The sequence below is a fragment of the Aphelocoma coerulescens genome, assembly GCF_041296385.1.
Source record: "Aphelocoma coerulescens isolate FSJ_1873_10779 chromosome Z unlocalized genomic scaffold, UR_Acoe_1.0 ChrZ, whole genome shotgun sequence".
In the NCBI taxonomy this organism is placed as follows: Eukaryota; Metazoa; Chordata; class Aves; order Passeriformes; family Corvidae; genus Aphelocoma; species Aphelocoma coerulescens.
In genome coordinates this window covers 9808692-9822025 of record NW_027184085.1, presented here as the reverse complement: position 1 = coordinate 9822025, position 13334 = coordinate 9808692, and the positions used below count along the sequence as shown (strand labels likewise).

The following is a 13334-nucleotide window of genomic DNA, read 5'->3' as shown; positions in this document are numbered from 1 at the left end:
GCTTCTTGCCAGCCCAGCAGAGATGACACATAGGGTCAAAAGCTAAAGTTTGCCCTGGAAGTCTGTAGGAAACCCGCACTGTGAAGGACAAGCAGGCATGTGGGGGAACTGAGCTTCCTCAGCTCTTCCTGACACCAGCACCTGCACACACGAAGTTTGAGGCAGCAGCTCTTAAGTCACCAGGAACACCAGAGGATCGCACGTTCCTGTCATTACACTCAGAAATTAAAATATTCCATATATTAAATACACTTTAGCGGTCCGCAAGCTGAATTTGGGGGCAGCCAGGGGTTATTTAGCAAGAAATCTCCTACAGCAGCAACCTGAGGCCCAGGAGGAGATGAGGTCCTGTGTTGGCAGCTGCTCCGTGGCCACGTAGCAGAACACTGAGCTGCCATCTCTCCCTGCAGAGAGGCACGTGCAGGGCACGGCTGTCAGAGGACCGTCTGTCCTGCTGCCCCTGCTCACTGCTATTCCCAGACAGCACCAGCACAGCTTTATCCATGACGGCACCTCCGAAAATAATGCCCCAGGATCAGCCGCAAGGCGAGGGGGGTGTTGGGACTCGGCAGCCGGTGTGCTGCAGGTTCATACCCAGCTCACTGCATGGTAGCACAGTCAGAAGACGAGATCTTGGTTATATTTATCATTTGACGATACTGGTCCCCACTATTTTTAGAGTGGTGTTGCAGCTGCAGCTCTCTGAGGAGCGGGGTGAGTCAGCTGGGGGACCGATCTTTACCGAGCTTCACCCAAAATCGATGAAGTCAAGGCATCTCTTCCCTGTCCTGAATGGCCTGTGGTCAGCCTGGTGAGCTGCGAGCCGCTTCCCCTCAGGGCAGTGGGTCCTGCTGGGGTCCCCACGAGCGGGTGGTAGAGCCCCGGTGCCCCACGGCTGCTGGGTGTTTTGGTATCTCTGAGCAGCCATGTCCCGGGGGGCAGCTGCCCCCTCGGGCCCGGCATCCACTGTGGGTTCTGGCACAGGCTAGTTCCCAGCCCAGCAGTGTGGGTGGATGGCAGACGGGGCCTGCAGGGCAGCGGCACCACCCGGGGAGTGGGGAACACCAGGGTGACCCCACTCAGGACATGGGGCAAGGGACACCTCGGGGGTGTCACCTGGGGGAGGCCATACTCATGGGGCCAGGGGAAGGCTGTCTTGGGGGCTGGCACATGTCGCACGCGTGGGGCTGGGGGAAGGGTGACTGTGAGGCTGGGACATGCTCTGCCCGTGGGTGTGTGCGCGATGTGGGACACGCCGTGGAGCCGGGGGCACCTATGGGGTGGGACGTGTTGGGGATGAGGGGTGCCTGTGGAGTGGGACACGCCGTGCCCGTGGGGCCTTGCCGTGTCCGTGGGTGGGACACGCCGTGTCCGTGGGGCCGTGCCCGTGGGCGGGACACGCCGTGCCCGTGGGGCCGTGCCCGTGGGCGGGACACGCCGTGCCCGTGGGGCCGTGTCGCAGCCCCGCCGCAGGCCGGGGGTCCCCGCTCAGCCCGCAGGGCCGAGGGGGCGACAGCCCCGCCCCGCGCCGAGAAGGCCCCGCCCCCAGCGCCGCCGCCAGCCAATGAGAAGCCGCTCCGCCTAGGCCCGCCCCTTCCCCGCTGTCATCACACTCCCGCACGTGGAGGGGGCGGGCCGTGGGCGGGGTCTCGGCGCGCTGCTTCGGCTCCCATTGGTCGCGCGGCCCCGCGGCTCGCCCCGCCCCGCGCCCTTCCCCGCCCAGCGCACCAATCAGCGCGCGGGAGGCGGGCGCGGGAGGCGTGTTCGCGGCGGCACCCGGAAGGAGCGGAGGAGCCGCGTACAGTCGGGGCCGCGGCGGCGGCGGCGGAGGGGGCGCTGGTGGGTCCGGCGGGGCCGCGGCGGGCAGGGCCGGGGGGCGCGGGGCACGACCGGGCTCCGGCGGGGACGGGCAGCCCGTGCTGCGTGCGAAGGGGTTCGTGCGCCCCATCTCCGCCGCCATCCCCCACTTCCAGAAGGTTCGGGGGGGGCCGTTGGGACCGGGGGCCCAGACCGCAGGGGCGAGCGGGAGCTGGGGGAGGCGCGACCGGGAGGGGCCGTGATCGGGTAGTACCGAGGAGGCCGTAACCGCGATGGGGGGCTATGAGCGGGGGGGGGGGGGGACCGTGACCGAGATGGGTTCTCTGAGCTGGGGGGATCATGACAGGGATGGGGATCTGTGAGTCTGGGGGATCGTGACCGGGGTGGGGGCTATAGCCGGGGCAGTTGGACCGGAGAGGGGCCTGGCACCGGGGGCGCTGTGGTAGGAGGTGCCGGGGTGGGGAGGGCAGGGGGCAGTGTGACCGCAGAGCGACTTTGGGCGGGGGGAGGGTGCCCGGGGGAACTGAGGCGTCGGGAGGGCTGTGTCTGGCAGAGGCAGGTGTGGGGGGGAGGCGGGAGGGACCGAAGCGGGGTGCAGGGTGTGCTGCGGGGTGTCCCCGATCCTGGCTCCCAATGCCCCGGCAGCTCAGGGAGGCTGCACTGTCCCTGGTCTCGCCCACCAGGGCCACGTCCTCTGCGCTGTGACATGGGCAGGGACAGCCTGTCCGCGGCTCTGCCCGCACGATGGGGCCTCCTCCTTCTTCTCCTCCTCCTCCTCCTCTTCTTCCTCCCGCGGGCATCAGCTCCTGCCCAGCTGGGACGTGGTGGGTTGTTGTCCCCCGGGACGGTCCGCGGCGGTGGGGCCGGGTCCGCCGGGGGCGCGGGAGTCGCGGCTCGGGCGGCACCTGCCCCGGGGGTCCCTCCCAGGCCCGGCGTGGGGCTGCGGGGTGGGCGCCGGGGCGGATGTGAACCCCGGCATCCGCCGCCCTCTGGTGACAGCCAGCCGCGGGCGGAAGGGCCCGTCGGGGACAGTCACCCACCCGAAATCAGCAGCTGCCGACCTAGCGAGGTTTTCAAGCGTTTTGCGGGTTTTATAAAGAAATCACGCAGGCGGCGTGCGCTCGGCAGCCCGGGTGTCATGTTTGGAAAGGTGGCCTGTGGTAGGGAAGGCAGAGGGAATGGCTGCGTGGTGGGTGCTGGGGAGGTGGGCTTGCTCACAGCCCGCCCGTGAACGAGATCCATCAGTGCGAGGGGCAGACACTCACCTCTGGGGTTTCCACTCTCCTTTTATTACTTTTCTTTTAAGGAAGGAGTGTGGAATTTGCAGCTGCTGCGGAAAGTGTATGGTAGAGGAATGTTGTGCGGTGTCTTAGGGTATTTTGAAAGGCATTTGCAATCACTGCCTTTTAAAAAACATCAGACAAGCAGAGATCTGCTTATGGACCTGTCCTCTCCCTGAATTGTGTCTGTTGGCATCAGCAAAAAGGGGAAGTTGGGAAATTGTGGAGTGTAGCAGGCTTGAACCCTGACACAAAGCAGTGTCTTGGCAAGCTTGGTAACACGAGGAGGTGAACAAGGTCCAGCAGGTGACAGAGGAGAAAACTCCCAATGTGATAGTGCTAGAGTTACTTTCGGCAGGGCTGGGCTTTAGGTTGAGGACTGGGAGAATGAAGTCATCCTGTAAAGTCTCGTCACCGCCTTGTTTCACTGCGGCAATTCCCATGGTGCGGGTCTCGGCGTGAGTGAGTGGCGGGGCCCTGGTAGGGACTCTGCATGTCTCAGCATGCAGTCCCCTGTGCTAGGGCAGGGCACTGGGGGGAGTTGGTAGGGCTGAGGGGTCCGGACAGGGGTGGTTCTGAGGGACGCTGCTGCCACAGTGTTTGTTGCCAGGGAGTCAACACTTGCCCTCGCCTGACCTCCAGCCCCTACTCCCATAACGCTTAACTGTAACACTGGATTCCTGCTGACTCCAGTGGGGCCTGGACACGTCCCTTGACATGGAGTCTGGGGTGGTCAGGATGTGTGGGGACAGCAGAGCCCTTGCTGTCACCCAGCTGTACAGCTGTGGCCCTTGGTGAGCTGGGCTTGTGGACCAAGGTCCAGCTGCAGTTGGAGCAGTGCTGGGGCTGTTTCAGCTCTGCCACTTGCCTGCCTTCTTTCTGTTCCTCATGTGAGAAGTTTCTTATCCACTGAAAGAAGGAAAGCTTGCGGGGTCACTTTGCACTGACTGTGGGAACTCTGCTCTTCAGAGGCACAGCTTGCTGAGGAGCTCTCTTGATTCCCTGCTTTTGCAGCAAGTCGTGCAGAGCAGCTCTCCATGCTCTATTTTTCATGTCTGCTCTCTCCAGAAGTGGTCTTTAGGGAACTATAGATAATTTAAATTTTACTGGTAGGGTTGCTCTTTCACTCCTGGTGGCTTATTCCAAATCTGATGAAGGCCACAGCCCCTAAATGCTCCCTTGGCTGGTGGTGCTGAGCTTTCTCAACCCCTCTGCCCTCAGCTGTCTTCTGAGGATACAGAGTAGGAGGAGGAAGTTCCCTCCCTGTGTTCAACGCACCTCTGAGGGCAGAGAAGCACATCTTTGCCCCTGGTCTTCCTTCTTGCTGTCTGCTACCAGCTGCTTGCCCTGGCACATTTCTGCATGACTGTGCTGAGTACCAGAGGCCAGAGATACCCAAACTTTGCTCTCTGAGTCTGAGGGTGATTGAAGGGGATGGTTATTGATCTGAGTCTTCAACATCAAAGGCTCTTGGCTCTTCCCAAGTCCTTTACATGCTCTTACTGCTCTGGGCCTGCCCACATTTGTCCTCTGCTAGACTTGGTTGGCACCATCATGTGCTGTGTGGAAATGTGTCATGCCTGGGGGCCAGGACACTTCCTGATGAAGAACAAGAAAACCTGTTGTTGGTAGGTATGTGACCACAGACATGAAAGAAGAAAGTGAAGCCATATGGTTAGAAAAGTGGTGTCCTCAGCACGCTGTCAATGGAGCTGTAATCAAATTATCAGAGGCTTTGGTAGCTGGAGGAATTAATGAGTCGAGTTTGAGACAGGACAGGTGTGAAGGGCAGCATGGGGGAAATCCTGAAAGGAGACATTTGTATGCTGGCAGATGGTTTGTTGCAGGTTACTTTGTGAGAGGCTTTTGCCTGGTGTCTCTCCACGTTGCATCATTCCCAGGGACCCCCTTCCTCCAGGGAGCTGTGTGGCTCTCTGTGTCCTGGTCATGCCATGTTACATTGTTTCTGAGCCTTCCGTCTTCAGTGCCTGGAACCTCTGCTCCCTGGAGCCTATTTTCTGACCAGCTCAGTTCCTTTGTTTTTTTGATTTTGGTTTTGCTCGTGAGCAGGTGAGCCAGGTGAATATAAACTCCAGAGAACTTGGTCTCACAAAGTTTGAGGCCTGCTTTAAAAATTATTTTCTTTGACAGGGAAGTGTCTCTGTTCATCCTCCCTTTGGCTTTGCCCCTCTCTTTCACAGTCTCCCTTGCTTGGCCTGTGAATGCCCAGCTGCCAATAAACATGTTTTCCCCCTGTTTCTGTCTGCATCTTCAGCTGGTTGTGAATCTTGAATGAAGAGCAGCTGGGCTCACATGCTCTGCATTTCAGAGAGCTTTTTCAGGACCGGCTAGTGGTTTGCAGTCATACTTGCCTGTGGCCTGGACAACCCCCCAGCTAAGCGGCATGATGCTAGAACAATACTTGGATGGGAAACCTTCAAAGGAGTCCTGTGTGCTGCAAAATGGGAAGTTAGTGATTCAGCTGGAAGTGCTTTTTAGTAACGAATGCATGTCCCGGGCCAGGGCTGATGTCAACCCTGTGATTCTTCTTGTTGGAAGTGAACAAAGATGCAAAGCCCTTTATGCAAGAGCTGAGGTGGTAATCCAGATCTGCTGGCCCCGGTCCATTTGGGGTAATTGCATTCTTCCTGGGTAGTGTTTTCAACCCATCCCTGTCAGATACATTGCCATCGCTTCCTGTGCTGCAGCAGTATGTGGGTGGCAGTACTTCAGCCATGTCCAAAGCAATTCTTGTCACGGCTCAGGCTTAGCACCTTTTGAGCCTTCTCTGAAAGTGTGCTAGAGCAGGGACTTGGTGGAGGGTTGTACATATATATATATTTACATACACTCATGCTGCACTTACTGGGGCTTGTTCTGCTTATAAGCTCTCCAAAAAGATAGCCTTTGTGCCTAGCTAGTGAGAATCCAGGTGGGACTTCTCCTGGGATGCCAATGCAGATGTCACTAAGCACAAACTTTCTGGGTGCCCTCAGGACTGTTTTAAGGGCTGGAGTTCCAGTAGGGTAGTGTGGACATGCCCCCCTGCACCATGGTGTAGAGGCTGTGCTGCTGGGGCACTGGCAGCCTGTCTGCCCACAGTGCTCTGCTCCCCGGCACGGTGGCTCTGGTCACAGCAGGGCTGTGCTGTGGTCATGCTGCGGGGTGGTTGTCTGTGTGGATGGTCAGGCTGGGGAGCAGGGACTGCCTCATAGCAGCTTTTGCCCATCATGCCTGAGGCCAGAGGAGGGTCAGACCTGATCCTGGGGAGGCTGATACTGTCCTGGTTTTCAGGATCTGCTATGCACGAGGACCTAGCCCCCACAAAATGTGATCTCCAGTGGTCTGTAATTAAAGCACTGGGAGCCTGGGGAGGAGACTTAAACATCTTTGTGATGGTGTTGGCAGGCCTCTTGGAGATTTCTATTAAGCAATTGTCGTTTTCTCCCTTCCCTGTAGCCTGGGAAACGCTGCGGCGTTGGATTTGTCTTGGTCTGTTTGGGTTGTTGGGAGGGGTGTCTCTCCAGCAGTGGAGTTTGTCCCTCCTTGCCCTGGCTCTGTGTTTCTGTGGGGTGGCTTAGCAGGTGGCCTGTGGAGACCACAGCCAGCACCTGTTCTTGCAGATAAACCATATGCCAGCGCACCCACTCGAGTACCAGCAAAGCCTGTGTGGTGAAGAAACCTACAGCTGCGGGGGTGGACAAGAACAAAGCCAAAGGCACAGAAAGGCCTTTATTTCCCACTGAAATCCAGGAAGCGAGATCGTGGCTGTGACCTTAGCAACTCTCTCTGGAGAACCAACTGTGTGCCCACCCGGAGTCATGCAGGGAACTGGGGTAGCTGGAACCCAGGAGGGAGTCAGGGCTGCAGCTGGAGGGGCAGCCTCAGCACTGGTAAAAGATGTGGTAGGATCTTCGAGCTGGTGGGGTGCTTGGGGTCTGTCACTTCTGTGCATGGGCCACTAACTCACTTGGCTTGGATGAGCAATTACTGCCCACCCAGTGTTCCAGCTGAACTTGTGCCTGTGCACTTGTCTTTCCAGGTGATCCAAGACAGCCAGAACAAGCAACCCTAAGGCCACACTGCGAGTACTGACAGCTGAGAGCTGCCTTCTCTGTCTGCTTCAGCCCTGCACCGAGGTTAGCAACATTCAGGCATCACTGGTTTCCCTTCCCTCATCAGGGCTGTGTGAAGAAACAGGGAACTCCGTGCTCTTCTCCCCTTGGCTCACAGGGATAACTCTGTAAAGTACGTGTCACCGAGGTGAGCTTCTCCCCCAGCCAAGGCTTTTTGGGTGCTCCTGCATTCCACCTGGCTGTCAGCATGGCAAAGGGAATCTGGATGTGTGCAACCAGTGCTGTTAAGACTGTTGAACCCTGCACACAGTTGTCAGGAGCTCAAGGGTGGTGTGTTCTAAACCCTTGGGAACTTGCAGTCTGTGCTGTTTGCCACCCTCCCCCTTCTCCATGCCAGCAGGATTGATGGGAGCATTTTTCAGCTTCAGGTCCCTGCTGTCCTTCACCTGAATCCAGCTGAGACTTTACCCAGAGCTTGTGGCAGACACCCTCATGTTCTCTATTAGAAGCACTTGGGTTTCCCCTGCATTTTCCCAGGACTTTTTAGCTTGGTCTTGGTGTATGAGGCTCAGACTGACAATGAAGTGTTTTAGGAGGACCAGCAGTTTTTGTGTTGCCACTGGCAAGAAATATTACCTGCTCTGAGGTAACCAGCCTGGAGCAGCCTGAGATGGCTGTGGGCTTCCTGCCCTGTCCCTGGATGCTTGTGTGCCTGCCTAGAATCCAGCAGTGCTTGCCCCACCTGCACAGTGTGCTCTTACCTGGAAGGGAGCCCTCATCAGGACTGTGCCTCCGGCAGGGCAGGCTGAACCCTTCTCTCACCCCAGAGCTCAGGTGTGATTTGGCCAGGAGAGATTATATGGGAACGATGTAGTTTAGGATGCATGGCTGCCCAGGCTCTGCAGCTCTTTCTCTGAAGTGTCTGCCAGGGAAGTTGGGACCAGACCAGAGGCAGCTGGAAACTGGGCCTCAGGCCATCTCATCCTGCAGCCTGATGCTGAAGTGGTACCCACAGCAGGTGAGGCAGGGATAGATTTACCTGTGAAGGTGAAAGGAAGGAAGGAAGAAGTCCTTTGCTCATGCTAGTGCTCTGTGCTGCAGATTCCCAATCACACAGTGCAGTGACAGCAGAGTGGCCCCTTTATCCAGCTGGGTTGTGGCATTCACTGATATCTGTTCCATGATGGGATTTTATATCTCTCTTAGTGATGAGAGACATGACAAAGACCATAGAAAAGGTTTTCCCTCAATTCTTCTGGAGCTGCTTGTAGGTCCCAGTCCACTAAGTTCACAGCATCTTCTCAGGGCTCTCCTGCCTTTTAACAAGGGGCATTTTAACACAGGGGTCACCACAGAATCATAGAAAGGCTTGGGTTGGAAAGGACCGTAAAGATCACATTCCAATCCTCCTGCCATGGGGAGGGGAGCCACACACTAGACCAAGTTGCTCAGGGCCCCATTCAGCCTGGCCTTGAACACTTCCAGGGATGGGGCATCCACAGCTTCTCTCAGCAACCTGTGCCAGTGCCTCACCTGCCTCTGGCACAGTATTTGGATCCACTTTTATACCACCCCTCCTTGCTAACCAGTTAGCTTAATATCTTCATGGACAGCAAATCTCCCATTTATGTGTAAAGCAGCAGCTTCTCCTGTTGCTTGGCCACAGCATGAACTTACTCTCTGGTTTGTATCACCTTACCCAGGTGATATCAGTAAGTTTATATTTGGGCTAAATTAACAATGTTGGTTCAGTTTAGTGCAGCTGGCAGTAGTCTGGAAACTGATACAGCTTGCAGACCCATGGACAGACTTGCAGGCTTCCTCTCTTGGGAATGGGATGGTTTCTCTTTGCTGGGAAACCTAACAACTGGGCAAAGTGGAGTTTATATCTTCAACAGAAAGCAGTCAGCCTAATGTCCTTCAGCCTTCCCTCAGTGTGTGTAGGTTGCCCTTGCCCCTGAGTCTGACCAGATGATGTAGCACTACGTCATCTTTCCACTGAAGACCATAAGAAAATCTGCCTTGTCCTTCAGAATAGGGGCTCTGGGTTCCTTGTGGGTATTGGCACTGGAGTTATGCAAGGAATTCCCTATTTGCCCTACCATCGCTGTTGCAAATAGGTTGGGTATTCGAAGATCCTGTGTTGGGACAGCTGGATCCTTGTTCAGTTCTTGCTGCTCCCAAGAATGGAGCAGAGGATCATCTGCTGAGGCTATTTTAGGTTTCTGGACATTGCTGGTGTGTCCTATTTGTGTGCAATCCTACAGCTTCCTGCTAAGATCTGTGTGAGAATCCTGTATCCTCATGTGTGAAGGTTTTGCTTGGGCACGGTGTCCCAGGGATTAGGAAGAACTTTGAATTCCTCACTTACCTCTAAGCCATATCAGCTGTATCTGTGACCCCTTTTTCTACCTTTAGCTCCAAACATCCCTTGGACCTTGCTTTGTGGATGCCCACGTGTTGCCTGGTGGGAAGCAGGCTGCAGCTTTCCAATCTTTTCCTGCCGAAAATGCAGCATCCTTCCTGTTTGCAGTAGTCGATTCCTTTTGTCTCAGATGGGAGCATGCATTGCAGAAAAGTCTTCCACGAAACCTCTAGGTGTGGAAATACTGCAAAGCCCACAGCTGAGTGAGATGAGAGCCTGGCTCTGGCCATCTCTGTATGGCTGTATGGCTACTTGCCGTCTTCCACCACCATCCTCCAGCACAGTGTGGCACAGGATGAGGCCTCCTGGCCTCTCCCTTCTTGGTACACCCAAGACTTTTGGCTTCCCTGCACTTTTTGGTTTCCACCTGCTCAGGTAATTTTTCAGCAGTGCTGAGCATTGCTAAGTTTCGTGTTGAGGCAAGATGTGGCTCTGCAGTTTTGGCCCATCTTTATTTTTAGCTGTGTAAGGCATGGTTGATGGTATCAGAAGGAAGTTGCACGGCCTCCGGAGCTCCATGACTCATCCTGGATCAGGACCGAGGCTTTGAGAGCTTCTGCTATAACCCTCAAGTGATGTAACTCATTGTGGGAGAGGACAGAACGGAGAGACAAGCAGAGCTTTTAGAAGTTCTTTTTTTTTTTTCTTGTCTGCAAAGTTGTTAAATTCACATATTGAAAGATATTGAGAGGTATCACTCCTGAGTGTGGTTCAACAGGGTCCTTTGTCTCTTCCCCTTCTGTCTTGTGCCTCTGTGAGAGGGGTGAAAGGGAGAAGAGCTCTGCTTACCACCCAGGCTGGGTAACTGTTTAGTGGCATGTAACAATGGTGGGGAAGAGTTTTTAGGGCAGGAAACAAAGCAAGATCCTCTCTCTGATTCATGCCACAGTGAGGTTTGGTGCAGCAAAACAGAACTACCTGAAGTGGAAACTCTCTGGAACTGGAGAACAGAGGCTTAGGAGGTGCCTGCCAGGATGCAGCAAGAGGAGTCTGAGACCCCCCCATTCCCATCAGATCTGGTGCTGCTGCGATGTAGAAAGAGCTCCTGGGGCTTTGTGACCTGCAGGCAGCTGTGTTGGGCTGGACTGGGCAGGGAGTGCATGTCACCCCCATGGAGCAGGCACTGTGGGACAGGTGAGGATGTTGAAGCATCCCTGCTTGCCACAGCATAAAGGAGATGCAGTTAAAAAGGCCTCTACTCCCCAAGTCTGGCAGCGTGGCTCTCCTGTGCCTTGCCTTGAGAATAGACAAGGTGGGGTGTGATGCACCTGGGCCCAGAGTAGGGTCCTTGCCCCTGAGGTGAGCAGGGATGATGGGTTGTGGGAGTGGGCTTACACCTCTGTCGCATTTCCTTCCTTGGTGAAGGTGCTGCCTTTTAGGAGCATGTTGAGGCTTTTGGGTGTTTTATGTGTGGGGCAGCAGGGAGAGGACAGCAAGGGGGAAAAGAGGCAGGGGAGCATGCTGGAGGGTACTGCTATGGCAACTTGCCACTGGCAGCATTGCTGACAAGGCAGAAGAGCAGTCAGGCAGATGTGCAAAGTGCCACAGCCCTCAATGCAGCCCAGTCTCAGCTATGCCATGGGCTTGGCACCCCTGGACTCCTGCCTTACAATCTGGCATCTGGAGCTGTTCTCCCCTGGCAGCAGCCTCAGGGTTTGTGGCGAGGGGTGTTTTGTCCATCTTCTCTCCTCTTTTGCCCCTCACTGGGACGTGGGCAGGCCTGCTTGCACACCTGTTTGGTTTGAAGCCCTGAGCTGCAGAGCAGGCCCAGCCAGGAACAAACCAGTCTCTTGATCCCTCTCTCTGTACCATGGAAGAAGGCAAGTCATTCTGCTGCCCTTGCTTATCCTCAGTTAATCAACCTAAGTGGCTCCAGCCATGACTGCACCTTCCCAGGATGCCTGGCCCTGTGCTGTGCTGTCCGCCTTGCACAGCCAGTTTGCCTTGCTCCAGGGTATCTGTACTCTGAGGGAGAGCAGACACTCTTGTGACCCCCTCCGACATGGTTTGAGACCATCCTCTGGGACAGGTAAAGGAGAAGTTAAACATTTTTGAAGCTGCTCTTGGCTAGATCCCTTACCAGATCCTGGTAAGAGAGCTGGCTCCTGTTGGTGAAGGGAGCAGGGAAAATCCTGCACTCACTAGCAGAGGGGATGGGTCAGGAAGCCATCTCCAGCCTGGCTATAATGTGAGTGTGACTGAGACCTGACCTGTCATCCATGATATGCCTAAAGGCCTGGATGTAAGCCAGGGAAAAGGACCTGCTGGCAGCGAGCACAGCTTGCCCGTGTCAACATGGATGGCTGTGTGAGCTGTAAACCTCTCTCATTACACCTCTCAAAGGTCACTGCTGGCAGCAAGCTACAATGCCCTGCCCACAGCTTTGCACCCAGCCCAGAGAGAGAGGGGAACAATGCTCTTGGAGATGTATGGAGGTTAAACGTGTGGGCTTGCCATGGGGTGGCACATGCTGCTCTAGTGCCTGTGGCCAGAGTTGCCTGGGACTAGGATGTTCAGTCAAAAATGGATGGGAAAGGATGCCTCTCTGTGAGCTACCCAAATAGCTCTGCACTCAAAATGTCATAATCCTTGCCTGAGCTGTGACCCCTCCTTTCCAGGATACAAGCCCTCATATATTCCCCTGAAAACCATTTCACCCTTTTCAATGTGTCATAGTGTCCTTCTGCAGTGTAGGGCTACTGTAAGATCTGTATGGACTGCCCACTTCTGTCCAGTGCTGCAGTTCCAGTCATCTTAAAACTCTCAAAGAGGCTAGACTTGTTTGCACAATGTTCCCTGGACTCCAGACCCTGGTGTTCCCAAGGGAGAGCAAACAAGGAGGTGGAAGCTGGAACATGGAGGCTCCGGGAAAGCCGCCCGTGGTAGGCAGCAGTCTGCTTCCTCCCTCTCACTTCCAACAGGTTCCTTCCCCTTTCAGAGGGGAGCAGCTTGCTCTGCACTGGTGGCTGGAGCTTCCTTCCCAGGGAGGAATCCGGGACTCTGACGCTGGTACCTGACACTGAAGGCAGTTTTGGGTCAGCGGCTCAAGCACTGCTTTCCATATATGTGACCTTCAGCACTTGGTGCGAGAGTTGGTGTTACAATATATTATGGGTGCAGGTGATGCCAGAGCATGGTAAGAATCCATTGAGCCACACTGTAGTGCCCTCTGACCTCACTTTCACAGCCTGCGGTTTGTCATCTTTCCTCTGGACAGAGGCCCCAAGATGTGCTATGAAATACCATGGAGTGATGCAGAGCCCAAGCAGATGAGTCTCTGGGTCATATGTGTGTTGGGGTGGGAATTGCTATTTTCTAGGGCAGAGGATGTTTTCTCTTTTATCATTTGTGAAGCACCTTGCCTGCCAAGATTGCTGCCCAAGGCTCAATCTCTTGGGCACTGTGTCCCCATGAGTTACAACCATGTCATCTTTGAAGTGCTGCCCCCTCTTTTTCTGTCTTACCTGTTCCTACTACACAGTTTCAAGCACAAAGGACCAGAAAAGCCCAAAGGTAGTGGGGTCACATATGCTGCTGCTGATTTGGGGAGGAGTTAAGACAGGCAGTCTGGGAATAAGCATTTAGGGAGAGGCAGCCAAGAGAGATTTCCTTCTGGCTGAGCCGTGGTGTTTAAGCTGGGAGAGTACCGTGTTGGTTACGTGCTGCTGTGCTTTGCTGCTGCCATTACCTGAGGCAAGTCCAGGACATGCATGCCTACTTGTAATCAGGTGGGGA

At 55.4% G+C, this 13334-nt stretch overlaps 1 protein-coding gene across 5 annotated transcripts in view; it reads left to right on the top strand.

Annotated features, from left to right (window-relative positions):
* The first annotated feature begins 1783 nt into the window (after window positions 1-1783).
* ATOSB (atos homolog B) overlaps window positions 1784-13334 on the top strand; it is a 38759-nt gene continuing 27208 nt past the window's right edge. For 2 of the 5 annotated variants that reach the window (XM_069002092.1, XM_069002087.1), the window contains exons 1-2: window positions 1799-1839; window positions 7141-7237. The gene's annotated coding sequence lies outside the window, so the exon portion shown is untranslated. Of the gene's footprint in view, window positions 1840-1907; window positions 1977-7140; window positions 7238-13334 lie in introns of those variants that run through there. The other 3 variants (XM_069002088.1, XM_069002090.1, XM_069002094.1) reach the window with 3 other exon arrangements.